Raw genomic sequence first — 14,867 nt, 5'->3', positions numbered from 1 at the left:
ACATATTCCCAACCAAAAAGGATTTAAAATTCAAACTTAAAAACCCGCGTCCAAACTGACGGCCAAAGTGGTGGTCCATTGCAAGGCTGACGGTCCTCAATTTTGTCCATCGCTGCTGATCCTAGAGAGTCACTTTCTGGATAAGACTGATGGTCAAAGTGGTGGTCCGTAGCAAGACTGACGGTCCACCTTTTTGACCGTCGCTGATGATCCTTGAGAGTCAAGTTCTAGATAGTCCTAACGGCCAAAGTGCTGGTCCATCGCAAGACGATGGTCCACTATGTTGGCCGTTGCTGAGCATTTTAGGATACCTGGTTCTATTTAGCACAGACGGCCAAAGTGGTGGTCCATTGCAAGACTAACGGTCCACCACATGGACTGTCACTTGGTCTTCTGAAGTTAAGGATTCTTTTTGGACCTAATGGTTGAGTTGGTGGTCCATCGCAAGACTGGCGGTCCACCATTTTGACAATCAAAAGTTTTTTTCTGCTACTTTTCTGATTCTTTTCCTTCAAGTAGCTCCTTACCCTGAAACACTAGAAACTAGCATTAAATGCAACCTTGGTTTCTTGAAAACATGCAATCTTCCCAAGAAAAAGATGATAAATGTTCTGTCAAAAGCCAGAACATCAACACCCTCAACTTATGATAATTTGTCATCCTCAAGCAACTCAGCACCAAATTGCAAATATGAACAATACAATGACGGGTATTTACTACTAAACTAATTCTCACACAACCATTTATATGTTATCCAAATCATATAGTTTAACACGTCAGAGTCTCTAACCAGCATTGTTTCAAATTCAATTCATCTACACAACATGGATACAAGAATCTATAGAGATCAGCCAAATTAAGTATGACTCAAGTTGCCCTCACAGTCAAGGAGATCAACCACTCTATATATTTTGTGAATACAAATCACAATCCTCACACTTATTAAAGAAGTTGGAAACATAGCTCGTGTACCTATATGCTTGCCTTTAGTATCTAATGCCCCCTTATAGCTGAGATCCAAGATCAAACAGGTCTTTTCTAGGATAGTAATGAGGTATCAGGCTAGGTCAGGAAGGAATTTTGGGCAAAAGTGACTAAAAACTACTCTTTAACTCTCTTTGCCTATAAATTCTTCTTACCAAGGCCATTATTTTGCTAGCTCACTTACCCTTTTCCCATTTATTCATACTTTACCACAATACCCTCCTCCCCTTTCAAGAGAAATATTAGCCACCTTCAAGTTAGGCTGATGCCATAAGTCAAGGTACATATTGTCTTAACTACACTAGGGTCAAATGCTCAAATTCAAATTCTATACCAACTTTCCATTAGGAAATTAATAGTCTTACAATAGCCATCCTCAACTTAGGTGTTTTGCCTAAGTTTAGGTACACATTGCCCATTGCTAGGCCAGGGCTAGAGCTAGGAGTCAATAGATAAAAGAGAGTTAATTAGAATATTTGGTGATAAAAAAAAATTAACAAAGGCTCAAAGAAGGGTTCAAGAATGAAAAATTATTTTTGGTGGAGTTAATTACTTTGGCTAAGTGGACTAAAAGCACAAGGTGGCCTGCCATTACTTCTTATCCTATCAACAACAGAACAACATCAATTTAACCAGGCAAGTTCTAGGTACTATACTATGTAAGAACTACTATAATTACTCGCACAAACAGTGGCAACTGAGTCAAAACTTATTCTACAGTTCTTAGGATGTGTATCACATGTCATGTATATTTACAGATTAATGCCAACTATATATTCTCTAATAGTTGATCACATATCCTAGGAGAAAAAGATAAACAATCAAATGGAAATAGTCATAGCTTGATGCCAACACCATTCATCATCCGTATTTACAACAAGATACTAACATAAACAACACTTCTATTTCATAAACCAGCATCAACAACATAACAAAACTTAAAATAAGAAAAATGCAAATCTGAAGTTAAACCTAGAAAAGAAAAATATGAACTTATCATGATCCTAGACATGCCGATTCTCCTAGATGAAATATGGTAGGGGTTAAGAATATTGGCAACACAACCCCCACCCCCCCACCCCATAGTACAAGTACTCTACCCCCACATAAAAATACATGTTTTTTCCTCAAAGTATTAAATTAAAGTACAAAGGAAAGGGTATACTTATATTGCCTCTTATTCATCTGAGGCATCTGTGAAGTACGGTAAGGATCCTGCGTCCTTACATAGTGCAATGTTGGCCCCTATGGTGGTAGGGGTACTCAAAACCTTACCCTCCAGAATCAGAGGAATTATCTCCCAAACTGAGCCTGAACTTTGCCCCCTTGATGGGGCAGCACAAGAAGATACTCCTACTGATTTATCTTCTTCTTTCTTTTTTATTTTTTCTTCATCTTTCCTTGATTTCTTTCAAAATCTTTGCAGATCATGTTCTTATTTTTGCTCAGGTGTCATTGTTGCTCTCTTTCTCCCCTTTTCAGCTTTCCTTGCACCTTGCTCATCCATGTTCTGCTTTTCTTTGTCTTTCATAGGTCTACCCATTAGATCCACAATATCTTCATCATCATCACTCACCACTAAGGCTGGGTCAAAAATAGTCTGTTGTGGCTGCCTTTCCTTTAACTCTGCTATATCAGCCTTCGTCTGCTCGAATTCAACCATGAGCTTTGCAAGATCAGGGAGAGATAGTGCATCTAGCTTTTTGTTTATATGGTGTTCCATGTTGTCCATCCTATCCTGAATAGTTTGGAATGGACATATTGTCTCCGCTACAATTTTGTCAACAAAGGGTTTGAATTCTGATGCCCATTTATCTAACTATTTCTGAAACCTCTTTTGTAGCTTCACAGATTTTGTAAAATTTTCCTACGTTATCCTGTATTCGGCAAAGTCTACTCCACCCATAGATGGTGTAGAACCTAACCCTATAGATGTACTTGGAGACACATACTCAGGTGGCACATAAGTGGTAATGGGTAAAGGCATACTTGCAGGAATTTTGATAGCATTGAGAGTTGGTGAAGATTGAGTCTGGTAAGCAGGAGGATGGGTGACACGTATCTCAAATTTTAAGTCATCTTTCGACTTCTTAATGTCTTGTCCAAGTGTAGCCTGGACTGCATTTTCAACTCCACAAATCAGAGGCACACCTTCTTGCCTACATAACTCTGTGATGAAGCATGGGAACGACAATTCACTGGAAATTTTATATATCCTTATGAACATTTCATTTGTAATAATCTGGCTGAAGTCAACCTGCAGCCCTGAAACCAAGCTTGACACCAATACAACTCTGTATTATCTAGGTTTCCATCATCTCTTGTTGGCATCAGCCTTAAGCGAACAACGGCCCACTAGAACTTAGCCTTGAAGCTAATGGAATATTTTACAATACGCTCTCGTGGATTGGTCAACCAAGAAGGGTTACCGTCATCAATCTATAATTAAGCCACCCAAGGCCTCTGAGCAGATGAAGTTCTCAACCTATACTTAAGATCAGGTATAGTAGCTAGAGCCTCATACTCTAGCCCAAACAACATTCTATTAATTGGCTGGGATGAAATATCGATAATGACCCCTCGAACAGGTACTAACTCTCTGTTCGATAGGTTTGCAACTGACGTCCCCTTTAAACAGTCTTTCTCTACTAATGCTAGATAATTGGCAAGGAATTATCTTACCAAATTCGGTTGATATGATCCTAGTGGCCTGCTCATCCATGCTAGTTCATACTTATTTAAACAACATTCTAACTCAGGATATTCATGTAACTCTGTTGCCACAATCTGATGTTCCTCCGCAAATAGCCTTTTTATCCCTCTTGTTGTAGGTGTCAATCCATCATAGAATTTCTCTCTTGCTCCCTCTATCTTTCATCTAATTACCTCTCGAACTTGAGGTTCCTTACGCTTGATATTGTTAGCATACTCAGGTTTAGCATCTATATCAGTCACTTCCATTTGTTCTCCTACGTCATCAGCCTTAATTTCACCCATAGTAGGCTCGAGTTGAGTTGTAGCAACCGTTGCCTCATTTGGGATTGAGCTGGTACTTCTTGTACTACATTCGCTCTCCTCTTTAGACTAGGAGAGTGTGGGATTTTCCTTTTTATATTGCCTGGTGTTGTAAGTGGGTGCAGGTTTGCCTATACCTCTTTGAGATCTTCCTCCTTTATTTAGTGGTAGTTTAGAAGGCATAAAGCCTTAAACAGAAGTAAGGAATTAGTTTATAATGCAAAAGTAGCCTAAACAGTGAAAAGATTTAACTTGACGACCACACTGTTATTTCGTCGGGTAACTGGTGGTCCACTAGGTGGATCGTCAGGTCCTATCCAGAATACCTAAAAATTCAGAGAGTTACGACAATCCATATGGTGGTCTGTTGAAAAGTTGATGGTCCACCACTTTGGCCGTCACATCTTAACCAGTGGGTGTCATTTGTGGGGTTCTTATGACGGTCCATTTGGTGGTCCGTCGTATAATTGATGGTACACCATTTCGACCGTCACAGCCCCTTCTTCAGATTCAGGATTCAATTTGACATTTTGTCAAACATTTAGCATACAATCCTGATTTTTTTAGCAAAAATTGACACCAACTTCATATTTATGCACATAATTTTAACACTTTTGAGCATACGGGTTACTCAGACTTTGCCCACATAGTGTAGATTATCATTCCAGACTCAATACCAATTAAATAAAAATAAGAAAAACAAGATAAACTTTTATCAACTAACCAATTATTCATTTCATGTTGTAGCAGTTCAAAAAGAGAAGACATGGAGGTGCTCATACCTTGGTTTTGCAGAAGTTTCTCTTTTACTTGCTTGCAAATACTAAAAATAAACTTAACTTAAAACTCTATAATTGCTTTCAAGAATGTTTGAGATGAAGATAAAGAAAAGAAAAGGGTTTGTTTAAATAGAGCAAAAAGAAGTAGATGGAGAGTCCTAGGAAGATCAAATGTCCTCAGATTTTTTAAATCCAATGGAATTTGGTTAGTTGAAGAAGTTGAAAAGGGTACAATATATATAACCACTCTTTTACCTCTTTAAAATAAATTAGCCAAATACGGTTCAGTTAAATAAATCTCAATTTTAACCTGACCCGACCTAGTGCTAGGGTAATAGAGACGGCTTTTACGATGGTCCGTCGAAGATGGACCACCATTTGGACTGTTGCTCCTTACCAGAACATGGTCACTTCAGTTTAATTTTAACGGTCCAAGTGGCGGTCTACTAAATTTTGGATGGTTTACCACTTTGGCTATCGCACCTTACCAGAACATAGTGACTTTAGCTTAATTTCGATGGTCCAAGTGGCGGTCCACCAAATTTGTGATGGTCCACCACGTTGGCCGTCACACCTTACCAGAACCTAAGCAACTCAGCTTGATTTTGACGGTCAGTATGGTGGTCCACTAATTTAGTGACGGTCAACCACTTTACCGTTAACTTTCCCAGTGAGTAAATTTTTTAGCTTCTTTGCGACGGTTGAAATGGTGGTCTGTCAGTTGACTGGTGGTCCACCAATTCGGCCATCATTTTTGTTCCAGTAGCTAAGATTTTCAACCCTTTTTCCAATTGTATTTCTCCTTCTTTTTGCTGCATTTTAAATCCTACACACTTTACAAACAAATCAAAAATTCACTAGAACAATAAAATAATTTAACTAATGTTTTACAACAACGCTCTGTAGGTTGCCTCCCACCAGCGCCTGATTTATCATTATGGCACGACTTAGTTATCTCGATTACTTGGACTTCATGAGATAGATAGTATCAATACTCCTTATCGAGTCCATTGGACCAATATACAGTTTCACATGCTGCCATTTAACTTGAAAATACTTCTGTCTTTATTTTCAAGTTCCATTACTCCAAATGAGTAGACTTGGCTCACTTTAAATGGGCCAGACCATTTCGATTTGAGCTTACTTGGAAGTAATTTGAGTCTGGAGTAGAATAGAAGCACCAAGTCACCTTTATGGAACTCATGTTTTTCAATCCTGTGGTCGTGGTACTTCTTCATTATTTCCTTTAATAGATCAGCCCATTCATAAGCTCTAAGATGGAACTTATCTATCTCATTCAGCTGCCCTAGTCTCATATTCACTACCTCATTCCAATTCAAGTTAAGTCACTTCAGTGACCACAACGCTTTATGCTCTACCTCAATTAGAAAATGACACACCTTAACATAAACCAACTGGTATGGCGATATGTCAATAGGTATCTTAAAAGTTGTTCAATGTGCCCGTAAGGCATCGTCCATCTTCCGAGACTAATCCTTTCTGCTAGCATTAATAGTCTTGGCAAGGATAGCTTTGATTTCCTGATTAGAGATTTCTACCTGCCCACTGGTTTGCGGGTGGTATGGCGTAGCCACTTTATGCTACTTAACTCCATATTTTACCAAGGCGGATCTAAACATCTTGTTGCAAAAGTGTGATCCTCCATCTATAATGATGGTACGTGGTACCTTAAAGCGAGAGAAAATATTTCTCCTCAAGAATGCAAAAACTCTCTTTTCTTCATTATCTGCTAGAGCCATTGCCTCAACCCATTTTGACACGTAGTCAATGGCAACTAATATGTACTTTATCCCAAATGAGCAAATGAAGGGCGGCCCCATGAAATTAATGCCCCAAACATCAAATAGTTCTACCTCCATCATTTTTGACATTGGCATCTCATGGTACTTTGAGCTAGACCTTTGCCTTTGACATTGGTCATATCTCTTCACGAAGTCATAGGCATCTTTGAACAAGGAGGGCCAATAGTAGCCGCTTTAAAGCACTTTTCTTGTAGTCCAATCAACTACATGATGACCTCCAGGTGGGGAAGCATGACTCGCTTCCATTATACGCAAAATATCTACTTCTGCGATGCACCACCTAATAATGCCATCCACACACTGCCAAAATAGATAGGCTTATCCCAAAAATAATGCATCACATCATAGGGAGACTTCTTTCTTTGATGGAAAGAAAGATTCTTCCAAATCACCTTGCTCACCATATAATTTTAGCAAAATCAACATACAAAGGCATTTTCTTCATAACAGCAGCCAAGATTTCCTCTTCCAGAAATGCATCATTGATCTTAAATTCATCTTTAGCTGTTTGCTCGCCTTCTAGCCTAGACAGATGATTTGCCACTTGGTTTTCACAATCCTTCCTATCCTTGACTTCGAAGTCAAATTCTTGAAGCAGCAGCACCCATCTAATCAATCTTGGTTTTGCATTCTTTTTCGCCATCAAATATCTCAAGGCTGCATGGTCAGTGTGGACCACCACCTTGGTTCCTAGAAAATAAGCCCAGAACTTGTTAAAAGCATAGACTACTGTAAGAAGTTCCTGTTCTGTAAAGGTGTAGTTATTTTGAGCTCCATTCAGCGCTTTGCTGGCATAATAGATTGGATGAAATAATTTGTCCTTCTTTTGTCCTAGCACAGCTCCAAGGGCAGTACCATTTGCATCACACATGATATCAAATGGTTTTGACCAATCTGATGCAACAATAATAGGAGCATCAACCAGCTTCCTTTTAAGGAATTCAAATTCCTTCAAGAAATCATCATCAAAGGAGAATTTGACTTCCTTCTCCAAAAGTTTGCAAAAGGGATCTGCAATCTTTGAGAAGTCCTTTATAAATCTCCGATAGAAGCCATCATGACCAAGGAAAATACGCACCTCTTTACTTAAATAGGAGGTGGAAGCTTCTCTATAACCTCAACTTTATCTCAATCAACTTTAATTCCCTTTGCTAAAATTTTGTGTCTGAGAACATTGTCTTCCTTCACCATAAAGTGGCATTTCTCCCAATTAAGCACAGAATTGAACTACTCACACTGCTGCAAAGCCCTACTTAGATTTACCAAACACAACTCAAACAAATTTCCTACCACTGAGAAATCATCCATAAACACCTCCAAGGTGACTTCAACCATATCTGAGAAAATAGACATCATGCACCATTGAAAGGCAGAGGGTGCATCACATAATCCAAATGGCATCTGCTTGAATGAAAAAGTACCATATGGGCAGGTGAATGCCATTTTCTCTTAATCCTCTGAGGCTATAAAAATTTGATTGTAACCAAAATAAGTATTCAAGAAATAATACCAAACTCTTCCCGCTAATTGATCAAACATCTGATCCATGAAAGATATTAGGAAATAGTCCTTCAATGTCCACGAGTTGATTTTTCTATAATCCATACACACCCTCCACCCAGTAACAAGCCTCAATCTCCGAAACCCCTATTTCATCTTTTCGTATCATCTATTTGAATTCAACTTGTAGCTATAGTTTTAAACTAGTTTAATCACCACTCACATTATTCCTTCTGGATTTAACCCCGACTCCAAAGTTGGGTAAATATATTAACGACGACCACCTTGCACTAAATTGACGTGTAAGTTGAGCGTTACCAATTGGTGGTGATGGTATCTTCAGGTAACAAGGTAGGTTATTTGCTCCCGATGTTAATGGGTTATGAGAGAGAATCTTAGTCAAGGCCCACATCAAAGTACACTGTTCATCTTAGCTCGATGAAGATGTACCATGATATGAAAGAGATCTATTGGTGGAATAACATAAAGTGGGATGTGGCTAACTTTGTGGCTAAGTTCATGGTTTGTCAACAAATGAAGGTGGAGTGCTTGAAACATAGTGGGTTGACTCAAGAATTAAATTAAAGTGGGAAATGATTAATATGGATTTCGTTATCGGTCTCCACCGATCCTACCACCAGTTTGATTCAATTTGGGTGATCATGAATAGGATGACCAGGTTTGCCATTTTTTATCGGCGAGAACTAATTACTCTGTTGAGGATTATATAAAGCTGTTCATTCAAGAGATCAAGTTGCATGGTGTAATTGTTTTTATTATATCTGATCATAATACTCAATTTTCATCTTATATTTGGCATTCCTTTTAAAGAGGTTTGGGAACCAATGTGAACCTTAGTACCCCTTCCTACCTGGACATGGATGAACAAAAGGAGAGGACAATACAAACTTTGGAGGACATGCTAAGGTCTTATGTGATCGACTTTTATGGTATTTAGGTTGACCATTTTTCCCTCGTTGAGTTTACATATAATAATAGTTATCACTCGAGTACTAGAATTGTAAGTCCCCACAAAATTCTCTTGTAGAATGATCCTTAGGGCATGTCAATTAAGGCGTGATTTTGGCCCTAAAAGATTGAGAAGTGCATTCCTAAGTGAGTATCGTATTAACCATATAGAATTTCCCTAATTTTGACTTTTTATCACATGGGAAATTTGATATGTTTTCCATCGATATAAGATTGACCCAAACTCGATACCCGAGTAAGAAGTTATGGCTAATTTAATTCCTAGTCGTAAAACTAGTGCTTGATGCATCGCGAAGAGGGTCTATTTGACCATTTTCAAATTCCAGTGTAACTCCGCGATAGTGGCACATCGTGGAGGACCCCAATTTATCAATAGTCAATTTCCAGTGGTCTAGCACAATTGTGACGCATCCCACTGAAGTTCAGATCCCAATCAGTGGAACAACGTGATGGCTCCGCATCGCGGTGACTCCGAGATTCCCATTTGTCAATTTGTAGTGAGCCATCGTGATAGTGGCCCATCATGGTGGCCCATAAAATTAGGTTCCCAGTTTAATTTTTTCAGCATCGTATAGAAGTTAAAAAGGGATCTTTTGGCTTTTTTCCAAGCCTCTTAAACCATTTAAACACCCAATCAAGGTCATTTACAAGCATTCTATGAAGTTCTTCTTAAGTTTTCTCTCAACAAAAATCTCTTCCAAGAATCTCAAGAATCCACCATAGATTTTCTAAATTGAGTCAAGATTCAAGGTTCCCAAGTCAAGGGCTTCAAGTACCCTCTCCCAAGAGTAAGAAAAGGAAGTTTATAGCAAGCTTGTTCATCCAATTCCATAACCCAAGGTATGTGGGGTTTTGAACAAAGGTAACCCTTTCACCCTTGTGCCCAAAGGCTTATTTAAGTCATGATTTTCCTATAATCTATGAGATTTTACATGAATTTGAACTAGGGTTTTTCACCCATTATTATTGAATGCATTATCTTGATGTTTACCATTAATTAAGAGTTAAATGGCATAATTTTTGCATGTTTTCTTGAGATATTACAGCTGGTTCTATACCCCATGATTTTAATCCTTTAGAAGTTAATAGTTGAAATATTTGAAACATTGAAGTCTATGAGTATGTTGAGATTTTGAGATAAATTGCTGAGATTTCCAGAATTCTACATGAGTTATGAATCTATATGCTATCTATCATGCTTTTGATGAGTTTTAACTTAAGATTGAATTATGAGTTATTAATCCCTACTTGAGAATTGAGATTTTATGAACTTTTGTGCTATAAGCACCCATGATTTGAGTATTTTGAGATTATTGAGAAATGTTTTGACCTAATGGTAATTGAGCTTTGAAATTCACTTTCCTACATGAGAGTACAGATTTTATTATTGGGTTCGTGGTGAACCATGAGATTATTTCTAAAAATGTATTTTACAAGATGAGTGCAGATAATCGAAAGGGAGTACTATTTAGCATCGAGCGGGTAAGTTACTATGGTTTATTACCCCAAAACTACATGCTACTGTAGGTTGGACCTGAGGCCGAGTTTGTGATTATTATTGGGCCTAAGGCCAAGTTGATATTAGGCCAAAAGCCGAGTTTGTTTATTGATCACTAGACCTAGGTTATACTCTCTAGCAAAGAGTATGACGCTCCTCCCTAATGTGGGGTCTCTTCCTTAGGAGGACAAAATGTTGGACTCCATGTAGCTTGCATGGTTTATGTCTGTTAAGAGAACCTCCCTTGCCCTTCAAACTTTAGATCAGTACTTACTTAAAAACTAAAGTATTTTCCCTTCCTATGAGCTATTTTCCTAATGGTAAAGTTGCAAAATAGTTCCCTAACTAAATCATTTCCTTGATATGAGTTGTTTCTCTAAACGAAAGTATTCTTCCTTGATATGGCATTTTCCATGAAGCTTTGAGATAAGTTATTTCCTTAAACTAGAGTATCTTTCCATTGAGATTGTATGATTTTCCTAAAGCTTGAAATGAGATACTTTCCTAAAGTGAACGAAATGCCTTCAAGTATGTTTCAAAGTTATATGATTCCGAATTTCAAGTATTTAAGTTCAAAAGAGTTATGATATCTTGAGCGTTAAAGATGTTTTACTCTCCATGAGATATATGAATGATTTGAAAGTACTGTTTAAAGTTCCTTTAGCATTGAGGATTTCTGATTTCAACATTAAGGTATGATGACTCACGAGATTTGTGTTACATGCTTCATCTTGTATTACTTATGAGCTTTACATTTTATACTTGTTCAAGCCATGTGATTCATGCCATATTGCATAGATAATTTGATTGAAGAAGATTGATACTGTTTTATACATATGCATTCACCCCCATATACTCAGTAGATTACCAAGTATTGATCCACATATACGTCTATGTTCTACATTGTCTCAAAATGTAGGTACAAAGATTTGTAGCGTATGCACCATATCTAGTCAACAGGTAAGGGGTCCCCTTTTTATTCAAGGGCTTGAGTTAGTGATACAGTTGAATCATGTCGTATTTTCTTTATTCTATTATATTGAGTTGGGGTGGTTGGGAGTCATGACCTAGTTGCCTATAGTTAGTACTATTAGAGGCTTTATAGACAGTCAGTAGGAGTTGATGTATTAAGTTTTAGTTTTATTGTAAAAGTAGAGTTGTAACCTTGTGACTTCAGTTTTGTATTGAGCCAATTCATAATAGAGTTATTTTTGCCTTATTCTTTTAGATTTATGCATTTTCTTTAGTTGCTTATGATTTATACCAATAGAAGGGTTAACTTGGGGTCACTTGTGACCCTAGGCACCGTGTGGCATCCCAAGGGGTGATTTTGGGTCGTTACAAGCTTGGTAACATAACTAAAGGTTCAAGTATCCCAGGGTGTCTATGAAGCCATGTCTTGTAAAGTCTTGCAAAATGATACCGAGATGTTTGTACTTTTCTTCGAGAAGCTACAAGGCATTTTAGAAATATCTCTATTCTTTCAAGTTTTAGCTCATGTTATAGAAAGATTCTCAATGTGCCTACGTAGATCCTCAACTTCTTTTATTCAGGCCGTCTCTGCCTTATTTTCAAGGTATCAAAAATAGTCCATATTGAATCTTTATAGATACTAGTGGGATTGTAATTTAGCTAGAAAGTATTCCATCAGTACTTTTGAGTTTCGATGATTAAAGTGCTTTATTTATGATTCATGAAAGTTGGGCACTAAGCCTAAGTCAGAGGTACTTTCAGATTCCTTCTCAAAATCCATAATGTGAAGCTATGCTTCCTTACCCATATTATTCTTGAGATATCATGATTAGTAAGTTCCAATTCCTTCCCAGATAACGTTCTCAGATTGGCTAGCAAGAAGCTTTAGAAGTCGCACAAAGCAGCTCGATAGAAGCCTTCTAGTGTGTCATGAGTACCTTGTGTTTAAAGTTTTACCTAACTCTTATAAGTCATGCAAGTGAGACAAAATAAGATGCGTATTCTTAGATCATTGAATATTGCATATTAAGTTTCTATCTCTTGCAATATGTAACCTTGTTATCATTATGTTTTTTAAAAGAAAAATCAAAGTCTAGTGAAGCCGTGTGGGGCTCTTTCGATTCACTAGCATAGTTACTTTGTTATTCATCTCATTTTCTTGTTCGAAACACAAAACCAAAGTCTAGTGGAACCGTATGAGGCCTATTTCGATTCACTAGCAACTTGTTGTGCATTCTGTTGTTCTTGTGTTGGTTGAAATTGGAGGTTTGGAGTTGTAGTGACAAGAAAGGTGGTAAGGGATATTTATTGAATTTATATACATATATGTATAGCTGAATTTTGTTGCATAAGTTTGGGCTAGTAATGAAGTGTTATGTCCTTGCTTGTTTGTTAGTGAGAGGTAGAGAAGGGGTCATTAGTAAAGGAAAAATATTGTTTGTTTAAAGTATGAAAAGTTGTTGATGACAATGGTTATGTTGGAAAGTATAGGTTATTGATGGAAGTACTCGGTGGATGGGTGTTGTTAAGTTAGGCGTCCTTGATATTTGTAAGATGGAGTTTAGTCAAAACTTATAGAGCTATGAGCTAAGTTAGGGTTGTATAAGTAGGTAGATAGTAATGACGTGTAGAAGGAGGATGTGTTAATGAATTGGGAATAGATGGGACATGTGATTATGATCGGTTATTATTGATTACGAAGTTTGAGTGGGCCATGTGAAGTTTCGGTTATTGTTGATGTTTTATTTCATAGCTTCTGAGTGAGTTTAGCACTAGATAATAAGTTTGAACGATTGGTGGTCGTGAAAGTGGGGGTGATGATTTCTTGTTTATTAGTACTAGTTAGAGAGGAGTGATCTAATAGGCTTGAACAGTGTATGCAAGAGCTTGAGTTTGTTTGATTCTTAATCAAGTTTGATGTTGTTTGTATGATGTAGAAGTGCACCCAAGGTGCTATGGGGCTATTATTTTTTAGGATTACTGCATGTTGTTTGGTTATTAGTAATGTTAAGTTGCTAGGTGGGGCTAGTGAGATAATGAATGATGTTCTTGATTGCTGAGTTAAGGAGTTGTGAATGAAAATGGTGAGTATGATTTTGATTCTCATAGTTTATAAATATAAGTTTATAGGTGATATAGTGGTAGGCTATGACATCAGTTGTATGAACCGTCAATAGGATTGGAGGTACCCGTTCTAAGCGTTAAGTATTAAATGATGACTATTGGGGCCATAGAAGGATGATGTGTGTCTCAAGAGGTAGTATTATAACTAGGCGTTATGCTTTGAGAAGTGAAGTGATTAAACGTGACATGGAGTAGTTATATTTGAATAAGGACATAACCTGGATAGGAAGACTTTGAGTAAAAGCATTAGGATAGAGGGCTAAAGGTGTGGATGAGTCGTAGTTAGTAATTGGGTGGACTTTGGTGTCCTCGGCTTGGCAATGTGCAATTTTTTATGGATGTAATACCTATGTCATTTTTATGGTGTCTTATGCTTTTGATGTTTTTGGTATACTGCCTTTTTCTTATGCTGGAGGTTTATCGGAGTGGCCTCTCTACTTCTCTAGAGGTAGTGGTATGGACTGCGTACAATCTACCCCCAGGTCCCACTTATGTGGTAATATAATGGGTTTGTTGTTATTGTTGTTGATGCTTTATGCTTTGAAATGTAGTCATTCGAGTCAAGTTCTTCTGTTGATATGCATTGCTATATCCCCGACTCTAGAGCAAAGTAATTACAGCCAGACTAGAATTCATGTGGTGGTTCACCGCCTTGGAGTGATGGCTTAAGTCTAAGGGGGAGATGATAGAACCGCTAACCGGGTCAAACCTTAAGGCTCTAGTAGATGTACCAGTGAGCTGTAGAATAACTTTGAGTAAGATTGATACTTGACCCAATCTTATTTTAGCACTTTCAGTTGTCCTATTACCTGCTCATATTTTACGTTTCAGTTCCATGAACTTAAATTATATTCATGCATATGATAGAGAATTATGTACTCTCCTAGTTCCTAAAATGAGGAGTTCTGGATCATCGGTAGTCGGGATCATATCCGATAAATTTTGAACTCCAAATTTAGGTCATGCAACTGTGACTTAAGTACTCGAGCAATGCGTTTAGTGATTCGTAAAGTCCATATTTATATCATCTATGTCCTTGGGTTAGATCACTTTGATAAGTTCATGATGTTAAATACCTTAAGCCTCAGTTAAGTGCTAGGTAGGTACAATGTCCCTTCATGCTCCATGTCCTCATGTTCTAACTTTTCAGCGACCTCTTCCTTAGGTCACGATAGATATAAT

The sequence above is a fragment of the Capsicum annuum genome, chromosome 8 (genome assembly GCF_002878395.1).
Source record: "Capsicum annuum cultivar UCD-10X-F1 chromosome 8, UCD10Xv1.1, whole genome shotgun sequence".
Lineage (NCBI taxonomy): Eukaryota > Viridiplantae > Streptophyta > Magnoliopsida > Solanales > Solanaceae > Capsicum > Capsicum annuum.
This window is presented reverse-complemented; position numbering follows the sequence as displayed.